Genomic DNA, 11,888 nt, shown 5'->3' on the forward strand with positions numbered 1-11,888 from the left:
CACGTGGCTATAAGTCTAGTATTACTTGTCATTATTGTGGGAAAGTAGGTCATATTCAGTCACAATGTCATAAGATGTGTGAAGACAAGCACAAAGAAACGGTGAAGGGTAAAGTGCGGGACAAGAATGATTATTGTAGCATTGTGCCTAGCAAGTCTAGTGTCAAGATTGAGGAAATCAATGTAGTGTAGCCTGATATATCTAATGATCTTATCTTGGCAACTTCTTCTTTGGATGCTTCACAGCTGACTGATGCTTTGTCAAGATATACTCATCAGTATTGGTTGATATATTTAGGGGCTTCCTTTCATGTGACCCCTCATAGAGAGTGGTTTCACTCCTATCGCATTATAACTAGATGTTTCAGATTGGATAATGACCTAGCATTGGAGTTAGTTGGTATTGGTGATGTCTAGCTCTGTTTTGGTTTAGGCAGAAATTTCACTCTTCATGATATACATAATGTACTGGCTCTCATGAAGAGCCTTATCTCTGTTGGCACCTTGGATGATGCAAGTTATGTTATCTCTTTTGGTGATGGAAGATTTTCTACGGGAATTTTGTTATTATATGTGGTGCTAAGTCTAGTACCCTCTATGTATCTGGGTCAATTGACCACATTTTGGTTGTGGCTACAGTTCCACATGTATCTCTTTGGCATCGTCACCTTGGGCACATATCTTTGAAAGGAATGAAAATGGTTACCACTTTGGAGAATCTTATGCCCCTAAACTATAAGTGCTTTGAGTCTTGTGATTATTATTTATATATATGATGCAGGTAGACATGTAGTACGCATATAAGAAGTTCAGCACAAAGCGCATGGGTGAGCCTTTGACTAAGAATGGTATTGCCAAACACATGAACATGATGATTTAGGAGAGAGTCTATAGTATGCTTAGCCAAGCAAGCTTACCATAGCACTTTTGGACAAAGGTAGTTACTATTACTGTACACTTGATTAATCAATCCCCTTGTATTGTTATTGATTGCCAGATTGTACAGAAGGCTTGGACTGGGAAACCTCCATCATATGCTCATTTGCAAGTCTTTGGTTGTGAGGCATTTTTCCATGTTCCCAAAGACAAGTGCAATAAGCTAGATCCTAAGTCTGTGAAGTGTATATTTCTTGGTTATAGGGATGCATGTGAGATGGGCTATTGCCTGTGGGATTCACAAGCTCAGACAATTATCAACATCCATGATGTAGGTTTTCATGAGGAAAAGATACATGAGCAACTTGAGCATGTAGTTGAGGTATGCAAGGTGATCTTTCAAGAGGAGCCTCCTGCTCCTATACAACCAACTAGACAGCCTACATCAGCTGATACTCTAGTGGCCCAAGCCCCGCTTGTTGTGCAATATCAATTTGCTTTGAGATGCTCTACTAGATATCAGCTTGAGTGCTTTTTTATGCCCTCCATGGATTATGTTATGGTGATAGATGCAGGTGAGCCTCTCTCTTATGATAAGGCTATTCACATAGATTATAGTCACTTATGGGATAGGGCTATGCAATCGGAGTTTGACTCCTTACAGACTAAATATACGTGGGATTTGGTTCTTTTACCTAGTGGCAAGAAGGCACTGCCATGCAAGTAGGTATACAAGCTGAAAAGTATCACTCGATGCCCTAAGCCCCCGCTTATAAGGCCACATTGGTAGCTAAGGGTTTCAAGTAGAATATGGTGTTGAAGTCTTTTCTCCTATGGTAAAAATGATGAACCTATGCTTGGTACTAGCAACCTTTAGCAAATGGACGTAAATACAACTTTTTTACATGGAGACTTGCATGATGAGATCTATATGCAATAGTTTAAGGGCTTTGAAGAAAAATATAGGGAACAGCTAGTGTGAAAGTTGAGAAAGAGCCTTTATGGCCTTAGACAAAAGGAATGGTACCACAAGTTTGATACATTTACAAAGATATAGCCATAGTACTATGGATCCGTGTATATACACAAAGAAGGCTCGTTAGCTTTATGATTTTGGTACTCTATGTGGATGATATGCTTATTGCTAGGAGATCTTATGATGAGCTAGATGCCCTAAAAACTCAACTCAAGAAGAGCTTTGAGATGAAGGACATGGGACATGCCTTGCATACTCTTAGGATGCACATCATGTGCAATTGCTCTAAAGGGGCTCCTTTATTTGTCATAGAAGGAGTATATCCAAAAAGTCCTTGATTGGTTTCATATGTAGGATGGTAAGCCTATTGGCTATCTTCTACCTTCTCATGTGAAGGTTAGGCTGATTGTATATAGTTTTATGAGTAGAAGGCCATGATGACCAAGATCCCTTATGCATTCGTCGTGGGCAGTTTGATGTATCTACATTGCATTTGAATTCTATGAGTGCTATCTAGTTAGATGTTCTTCCATGCGAATACCAAACACATTGAGGTGCATTATCACTTCATTATAGAGGTCATTGAGGACTAGTCTAGTAACTTTACCAAGATCTCAATTGACCAAAATCCTACAAATCTGCTCATAAAAAGTTAATCAGTAGAGTGTTTTGTCTTCCTAGGAAGTTGATGGTTGTTGGATGAGATGATGTCTTTCCTCATCCTATTCTACTTACGTACATTTGTGCTTTGTCACTTTTTTCTTATGCTCTTCTCACTAGGGGCACACTTGCCTTTAAGTGGGAGGTTGTTGGGGGTAAAGGCACATGTGCCTAGTTGCACATTGTCGTGATGCTATGCAGACACAGTATGAAAAAGCATGGAATGCATCATCATCTGACTTTCTTATTAATCAAGAGAGTCAATGTGAACTGAGTCATTAGTATTAGTGTAAGTTGCATGGATTATCCAAAAATAATACATTTTTGGATAATTTTAGCCTATTTTTTATATTATTTATTGTAAAAATCTGAAAAAGTTAAAAAAGCTTCTAGATTAGGATGGCATGCAAAAAGCTAGTTGCTTTTTCAACCAATTATGGGTTTTTTATAAAAAAGGAAAGATTGACGAAATCACACGCGTCGCGATCGATGTAAATAGGCTGAAAACTGCACTTTGAACTGAAAGAAGAAGAAGGAGTGATCTGGGAGATTTTTTATGCATGTTTTGTTCTATGAAGAGGCTCCAGGAGATTTAATGCTTGGAGATTGCTTCTGAGTAGTGCAAGGATTCCACATTCTTTCAATACATATTGATTCAGTTCATTGTGCTTTGTCTTTGTCATGTTTACCTCTTGTCTATTCTCTTTCTTCTCTTCCATCTCCTATCTCTACTTCCTTCTACCTCTGATCCCTGGTTGATTCGACCTTTCGACAAAAACCCCTCCAACATTGGTGAACCCAATGTGAAAGGTCGTTAGAAGAAGGAAAGACAAGATGGGAGAATCTTCGAGTACAATCTCTAATGATGTACTGCGACAATTGGTGCAAAATATAAATATGCTTATGCAAGTACAACAACAACAACAACAGGTGATGCAAGCTTCTACTCAAACAGAAAGTGTTGTGAAGAATGCTTTGCAAGCAGTTGAGCGTGAGGTGAAGTTATTCAATGGCAAGAATGTGTATATGTACATACCTATGCTCAAAAGATGGAATTCTTTGGGGTGGCTCAATCTACATGGAGCCAGTATTTTGTACATGTTACTGTTCATGAATTGAAAGTACGGATTACTGAATTATACTTGTAGGATACTGACTGGGTAGCCTTTAAGAAAACACTCAAGGAATAATTTCACATTGAGGACATTAGTTTGATTATGCGCAAAAAATTTTAGGAGTGGGTTTTACAACCCAATAAGGGTCTTGTGGCTATAGAATTGTTGAGAGAATTTGAAAGTCGATTTGAGCAATTGGATCTTGTAGAACAACAAGCTCTTACAAGTCAGAAAATTGAATTGTTTCTACAAGCAGCAAATCCTGAGCTTCAAGAGAAGCTTGATGATTTGCTAGAGGATTAGACTACAGAGACAGGTTTAAAAACGGAGTGGAGACATGTCAAGGAAGCTGGTACTACACTTGTGAAGAAACATGGAAGAAGAGAAAGATTACATGTCTCTAGCTTGCCCACTGTTACAGGCAAGACAATCGATGTATCCAGTAATCCACCTACTTCTGTGGATAACCCTATGGCTATACCTACTATTGTTCCCTCTGTTAGGAAAGATGTCTTAGATGAATTGGTCAAAGGCATGCGGGATCTTCAATTGAAGGTTGCAAAATTGGATGAAAAAGGACAAGAGGAAAGGGGATCGACAGCAGCCCCTAACCCAGAAAAAAGATGTACATGATGTGATAGTTTGTAACATGAGAGAAAGGATTGTGCTGCCTATTAGGAGGCCTTGGCACGACAGCTCTTCTTCTAGAAAGATGGAAAGATCCATGCACACGAAATGGGATTGCTTCTTGCTTTGAATTTCAGAAAGGGAGGTATGCAGAAGTTGTTGGAAGACTTGGCAGTTCGAAATGCTTATGGGTGGTACATGCTTCTACTTTTGGTCTACAGTTGGATAGAATGCATGACCAAGTGATGGTTGGTCCAAAGGCTAAAATATGGACACATGCTTTCCATGCAGCTGAAAAGAGAAAGGTCACTGATAGTGAAATGTCTCATGCAAGGCAAGACATTCTTAACATAACTGGTTGGGAATCATCGATAGATGCATATTCAGTGTATGCATATTTAGCAAGGGTACAAAACACAGATGTACTTGTGGAAGAAAAATGAAAAAGAGATGAAGATATTGCAGGAACATTTAAAAGAATGACAAGAAGAAGTGTGGATCAGCCTAAAGCTACAAATCAGCCACCTCCCGAGCATGTTATGGAAGAGGTCAGTCAGGAGCAAAAGCAGGATAGCAAACAAGAGGGCAAAAAGAAGGGCAAGCAGCCAGGATATAAGTTGCAATCTGACATTGAGACAACCACATATCTTAAGAAGGTTCTTCAAGAACGGATCCTAAATAGTCAGGTGGAATTCACCTTGGGAGAGGTTCTTGGCATTGCCAAGCGAGAATTTCATGATGAGATCATTGACATAATTAAGAGGAAGCGTCAGTTTCTTGGTGATATCACTAGTGCATTGCTACAATTTGAAGAGGAAACTGGTTTGTTGGGTATTCGGGCTGAATATGAGCATGAAGTAAGTACAAGATTGTTTATGCACAATGCTACTAATCAATGGGACAACATGTGAAAAAGAGAAGAAAGTGGCTAAAAATGCATTGTCTTGTAGTAATATGCATGGTGGAGTAAGGCAAATACAACAATATAGGAAGAGACTCTAGGATTTATTCCTCAAAGTCACTACACAAGAAATCATTGGGCTGGGCTACCACTGAAACGGTAGTGAAAATAGGGGAACGTGAAACTCCTTGTGTTGCTTTACTTGACCATGGGTCTAAGATAAATATCATTGAGCGTGCATTGTATGAAAATGGTGCATGGCCTATAGATATTGATCATGGTTGGCGTATGAGGGCTGCAAATAATTCTTCGGGAGAGATTTATGCTGCATGTCCTAATGTAAAAGGGACAATGGGTGATGTACAAGAAGAGCAACACTTCTTTGTGCAAGATAATTCCTCATTTGTAGTGATTTTGGGACAACCCTATATTAAAGGAGTGCATATGGAAACAAAGGTGCTTGATGATGGTCCTGGTTATGCAAGAGTCAAAAGCAAGGATGGGAAGAAAGCAGTCCAATTTCTTATTGTTTGTGTTGATCATCCTAGAAATTGGGATACACTTCGAGAGTTTCCTTTGACTCCAAATGCAAGGGAATTTAAAGACCTGGATTTTCATTAAGCACTACTGTAATGCGGGGCTACAGTAGTGCTGTTCAGAGGATGTACTCGTCTCTTGATAAAATAAAGCATGTATTTACTATTGGTTATTCTCAGTTTACAGCAAACAATTCATGTTGGTTTAAGCCTATGGAAGCTATGTGCAAGGCTGAACGCATATCTATGAAACAAGCTACTAAGGAACTGAGAGCATTGGGATTATTAGTTGAAAATGAAGGCATTTCAAGCATCTTTTATGGGCTGAATATTAATGACACTATGGCTAAAATTTCAACAACTATACATATAGAAAATGAGGCTGAAAACAGAATGTTGTCAGTATGTTCTTTGGATATGTATGATGTTATAGCATTGCTTGCTCAACATGAAGGATTACAATGGGTTGAAGCACTTGTGGAGACAAAGTATAAGACAATTGACAAAAATGTGAAACCAATTGCTTTGCCACTTCCACCAGAGAGTGAGGGTATGTATGAAAAAGTGTCAAGGTAGCCAAGCTTACGGGATCCTAAAGATATAGGTCATCACTTTATATCTGAAACATTACATGAATTGAAAGTTGGTGCATAAGGGTTTCTTTTGCGTGCTGCTGAGAGAGACTGTTTTATGCATATGTTGGCTAGGCATGGAAAGACATTTTCATTTCAGCCAAGTGAAATAGGTTGTGTGGATCCAAATGTTGTCTCTCCTATGTTTATATTTACTGTGCCACATGTACCATGGAACTTGACTATTCCAGTGCCTAAAGCTTACATGCCAAAGCTAATGGATTTGCTAAATGAAAAGATTCGCATGAAGATCTTGGAGCCTTCTTTAGCCTCGTACTCAAATTGTTGGTTTACTGTGCCCAAAAAGAATGGAGCTTTGAGATTTATTCAAGACATGCAACTGGTCAATAAAGTGACCATAAGAAATGTTGGTGCATGTCCTATGGTTGATGAATTTGTAGAGGCTTTTACAGGCAGAGCGATCCATTCTTTGGGTGATCTTTACTCAGGGTATGATTAGTTTTAGCTTGCAATTGAAAGCAGGGATATCACAACCATGAAGACTCCCTTAGGGTTAGTACGGATGTGTACTCTCCCACTCGGTGCAACAAACTCAGTGGCACACATGAAAAATGCTATGAATAGGGTACTCATGGATTTTATACCACAATTGACTATGCCCTTCTTGGATGATGTTCCAATCAAAGGGTGTGCAGTGGATGAAAAGAATGAAGAGATGGATGCTCATGGATGCAGACACTTTGTTGCAGACCATATTGTGGATTGTGAGAGGATTTTGATGTGTCTAGAAGAGGTGCATTTAACTCTTTTTGGACAAAAGTTTGTCTTTGGAGTTGAAGAGGTTTTGATTGTTTGACATATGTGTGGACCTTATGGGCAAAGACCATCACCAACAAAAATAGATGGGATTGATAGAATGTAAGATGTATACATGAATGTATCAGAGATGCGTAGATTCTTGGGAGCATGTGTATTCTATTTGATATGGATTCCTCACGTTGCACATGTAGCTGATGCTCTTTATCAGCTTCTAAGGAAATGTCAGAAATTTCATTGGGAAAGGAAGCATCAGAAAGCAATGAAGAAATTGAAGCAACTCTTAAAATCTGCTCCTACATTGAGAAAGATTGACTATTCAAATGGAAAGGCTATCATTATTACTATTGATACAAGTCCAATCGGGATTGGATGGGCAATTGGGCAAGATGATGAGGAAGGGCAAAGATATGCAATACGCTTTGGTGCTAAAGTACTGGCTGAACGATAGAGAATATATCCATAGGTAAAAAGAGAATTATGGGAAATTGTGACAGCCCTTAAATGTGATAAGGAGTATTTAATGGGTGCTCATGTAGTCATTGAGACCGATTGTTTACTGGTATTGGGCGTGATTACTAGTTGTGCTACCCCAGACATTGCTATGCTCCGGTGGATTGCATACGTCAATTTCTTGAACCCTGAATTTCAACATATCGCAGGAAGAGATAACCCAATGGCAGACATGTTATCTTGAGCATGCTATGAGAATGAAGATGGGATGATGGATGAGGAGGAAGAAGATATCTTTCTTACAGCTGAAAATGATGTTGTTAGAGTTAATTTAGCAATGCAAGGTGTTGCTACAACATTAACAGAAGCTTGGACAACAAAGAGAAGACACTTTGGATGTTTTGCATCTTGTGTAGAAGTGTTTCTGGAAGACAAATATGCAGGAGAGTGGCTGAGAATTGGTCAATACCTTAATACATTAACAAAGAGAGATAAATGGTCAAATGAGGAGTCTAAGAAGATCAAGAGGAAAACATATGGGTTTTTCTTAAAAGATGGGTACTTATGGAAGCATGCTAAAAAGAAATAGGGTATGCCATTGCGAGTTTTGGGTGACAGAGCTTCACAAGAAAATGTTATGTAAGAATTTCGTGAAAGCTTGTGAGCTGGTCCTAGAGGTGTTTGGGGTACTTTTGCAAAGATCAAAGAAAGATATTGGTGGCAGGTTATGTATAAGGATGTTGCTCACTTTGTGGAAATATGTATGACATGTCAAATGTATTCATATGTGAGACATCGAGATGGATTGTAGCCCACATATCCATTGTCTCTTCATTTTAGGTGGGTGGTGGATTTGGTCACAATGCCTACAGGTCTTTAGCAAATGAGATATCTTGTGCTTGCTCGTGAAGACTTAACTAATCAAGTGGAAGGGAGAGCTTTACGTACTAAGACAACAAATATTGTGTACACTTTTCTCTTAGAAGAGATCTTTTGTAGGTATGGCTGTGTGGGAAAAATTACAGCAGATAGGGGTGAGTTGGATGCAGATGAAGCTCATGATTTCTTTGCACGGTTGGGGATAAAGCTTGCTTTAACTTCAGCCTATAATCCTGAAGGAAATGGCAAAAGTGAAAGAGGTCATCCACCTATTGTGAAGGCATTGGCAAAAGCATGTGGAGAGAAGGTAAAAGAGTGGCCACGATTACTCCCTTATGCTTTATGGGCTGATAGAACAACTCATAGTGCTGTTACAGGATATATGCCTATAGAATTGATGTATGGTCAAAAACCTATCATGCCGATAGAAGAGATGACAGTCACATGGAGTGTGCTACCTTGGGAAGAGGAGTTAAATTGAGAGGAGTTGTTGGCGTTGCGCATTAGACAATTGGAAAGGAAGTCAGAAGACATAGAGGCAGCAGTGTAAGATTAAGGGCAGCAAGGATATAGAATAAGAAACAGTTTGACAAAAGACATAGACTGAGACCAAGAACCATACAAGGAGGGGATTGGGTATTGGTTTATGATAGCAGTTTAGACAACCAACATAGTGCCATGCGTAAAGTTTTCAAAAGATGGTTTGGACCCTATGTGGTAAGACAAGTGTTTGATAATGCTACTTATGCATTAAATGAATTGGATGAGATAGCTATAAAACTTCTGGTAGTAGGGAAAAGAATCAAATTATTCAAGAGGTGGGAATCTACTGCATATGAGTTGCCAGAATTAAAAGAAAATGCTGGTCATGATACAGGGGGTAGCTACGAAGATATGGAAGATGAAGATGTAAAGGGTATGGTTACAGAGGATACGGAGGACTCAGAATTCGGTGACAACTAGGATTTTGGTACATACCGGAGGATGTGCAAGTTCAGAGGGGGTGGATGTCGTGATGCTATGCGGACACAGTGTGAAAAAGCATGGAATGCATCATCATCCAACTTTCTTATTAATCAAGAGAGTTAATGTGATCTGAGTCATTAGTATTAGTGTGAGTTGCATGGATTATCCAAAAATACTACAATTTTGGATAATTTTAGCCTATTTTTGATATTATTTATTCTAAAAATCCAAAAAAGTTAGAAAAGCTTCTACATTAGGATGGCATGCAAAAAGCTAGTTGCTTTTTCAGCCAATTATGGGTTTTTCATAAAAAAGGACAGATTGATGAAATCGCACGGGTCGCGATCGCTATAAACAAGCTAAAAACTACACTTTGAACTGAAAGAAGAAGAAGGAGTGATTTGGGAGATCCGAGATCAGGTGTCCTATGGTTTTACCCCCCTTTCGGAGCCAACGGAGCCAACAAATTTGGGTTTCGAGCAGTAGAGAAGGAGCTGTAATTTTGATGCACGTTTTGTTCTACAAAGAGGCTCTAGGAGATTTAGTGCCTGAAGATTGCTTCTGAGTGGTGCAAAGATTCCAGGTTCTTTCAATACATATTGATTCAGTTCATTATGCTTTGCCTTTGTTGTGTTTACCTCTTGTCTAGTCTCTTTCTTCTCTTCCATCTCCTATCTCTATTTCCTTCTACCTCTGATCCGCGGTGGATTCGACCTTTCGACAAAAACCCCTTCGACAACATGTACTACTACAGTGATAGTACTTGCACACTTATATATTGCAGGTTGTGGGCACTCATCACTATCACTTCATTCTTTATTCTTTCAGTAATGTTTGAATAAAGGGAAGGCCGGTCACACATTGTGATTGTTGGAACCCCCACATCTTCTCTCTCTCTCTCTCTCTCTCTCTCTCTCTCTCTCTCTCTCTTGCTCCTTCCACTATAGCTCTTGCTTTCCACTCACGTGCTTCTACTTCAGGCTCACTCCCTTCAAAGATAAGGAGAAAAGGAGGTGGCATGTACTCTTGATACAATAGTCACAGGCATCACATGTCATGGACACACGGGGGGATTCACTAGTAGTAATAAGAAGAAGTCACTTGCGTGCAAGAAATATATTAAAATACCCCTTATCTACCCCCTATTTATGGGACCTTACCTTATAAAATGTACCTTTCAACCCCCTCCCTTACAATCATGTGGTACCATACGATAAACCCTAGTGGACCCCCCGGGCATAGACATCGCGTGTAAATATAGACAAAGAGTGCGGCTTGATTCTGGTGAGTTGAGAGAGAGAGAGAGAGAGAGAGAGAGAGAGAGAGAGAGAGAGAGAGAGAGAGAGAGAGAGAGAGAGAGAGAGAGAGAGAGAGAGAGAGAGAGAGAGAGTGTGTGTGTGTGTGTGTGTATGTGTGCGCGTGTGTGTATGTCAAGTGGGACATACTCGACAAACAAGCAAATGTGTTGTAAATAGTATACCTATCATCTTCTTTCAAAAAGAGCTCATAATATTCAACTATCTTGATTAGAAGCCTTTTGCGCAAGGCTTAGTTTCACAGTTAAGCATAAGTTCAAACTGAGCATTGAGATTGTAAGTATGCCAAAAATGCAAAAGTTTGAAGAAGAAGGCTTTGTTTGGATGGGTGAATCCATATGTGGCTATAACAGTAGTAAATGTGAGAGGTGAGTTAGACCTTGAAGTGCAAAGCCCCTCTTAGAAAAGTCCATAGTGAACCTCTTATAAGAAATTTAAGTATATATGTAAGATTTAAATGACAAGAGAGTATCTTTAGGGACTTCTTACTAGAAAAATCTACAAACGAACATCTTATAAGAAGTTAAAAGATATATGTAAGATCTGAAGTACAAGGAAGTATCTTTAGGGAGAACTTGTGTTAATAAACCTATCATCTCCTTGCAAAGGAAAGTTATCAAGAACTCAAACTAACTAGACAAGAAAGTCCATAAGACAAATGATAAGATAGATAACTTACTCTACATGTTCAAATAGTTTTTAGAGAGTATAGAGAATGGCACTAATAGCATGTTATTTGCAATTTATAGAGGTAAAATTGTAAAAATAAATATTGATTATATGTGTATGTATAAGCAATATTCAATGAAAGGTTCGTATTGATACATAATTATTTATTGTGTGTATACTATGTGATTCAATGATATTAAGAAAATATTTCGCCTCATTGGGAACTCTAAGGCTTAATTCTATGGTGACTAATGAGTCAAGACTAAGCTTTTAATCAATGCTGAGAGAGAGAGAGAGAGAGAGAGAGAGAGAGAGAGAGAGAGAGAGAACAAACTGATTAAGTTATTGATTCAATAATTGACAGGGAAGTGCAATATATTAACTATTAATAATATAAGTCTTTTATGATGGTTTTGAAATCTCTCATAGTTTGTTTTTTTGGGACTCAATTGGCCATGAATCATATTGCCGTGTAAAACGTGCATCAAGATATGAAATGTGTTAAC

This window comes from Lygodium microphyllum, chromosome 29 (genome assembly GCF_053477565.2).
Source record: "Lygodium microphyllum isolate KBCC chromosome 29, Lygodium_microphyllum_v1.1.10, whole genome shotgun sequence".
NCBI lineage: Eukaryota > Viridiplantae > Streptophyta > Polypodiopsida > Schizaeales > Lygodiaceae > Lygodium > Lygodium microphyllum.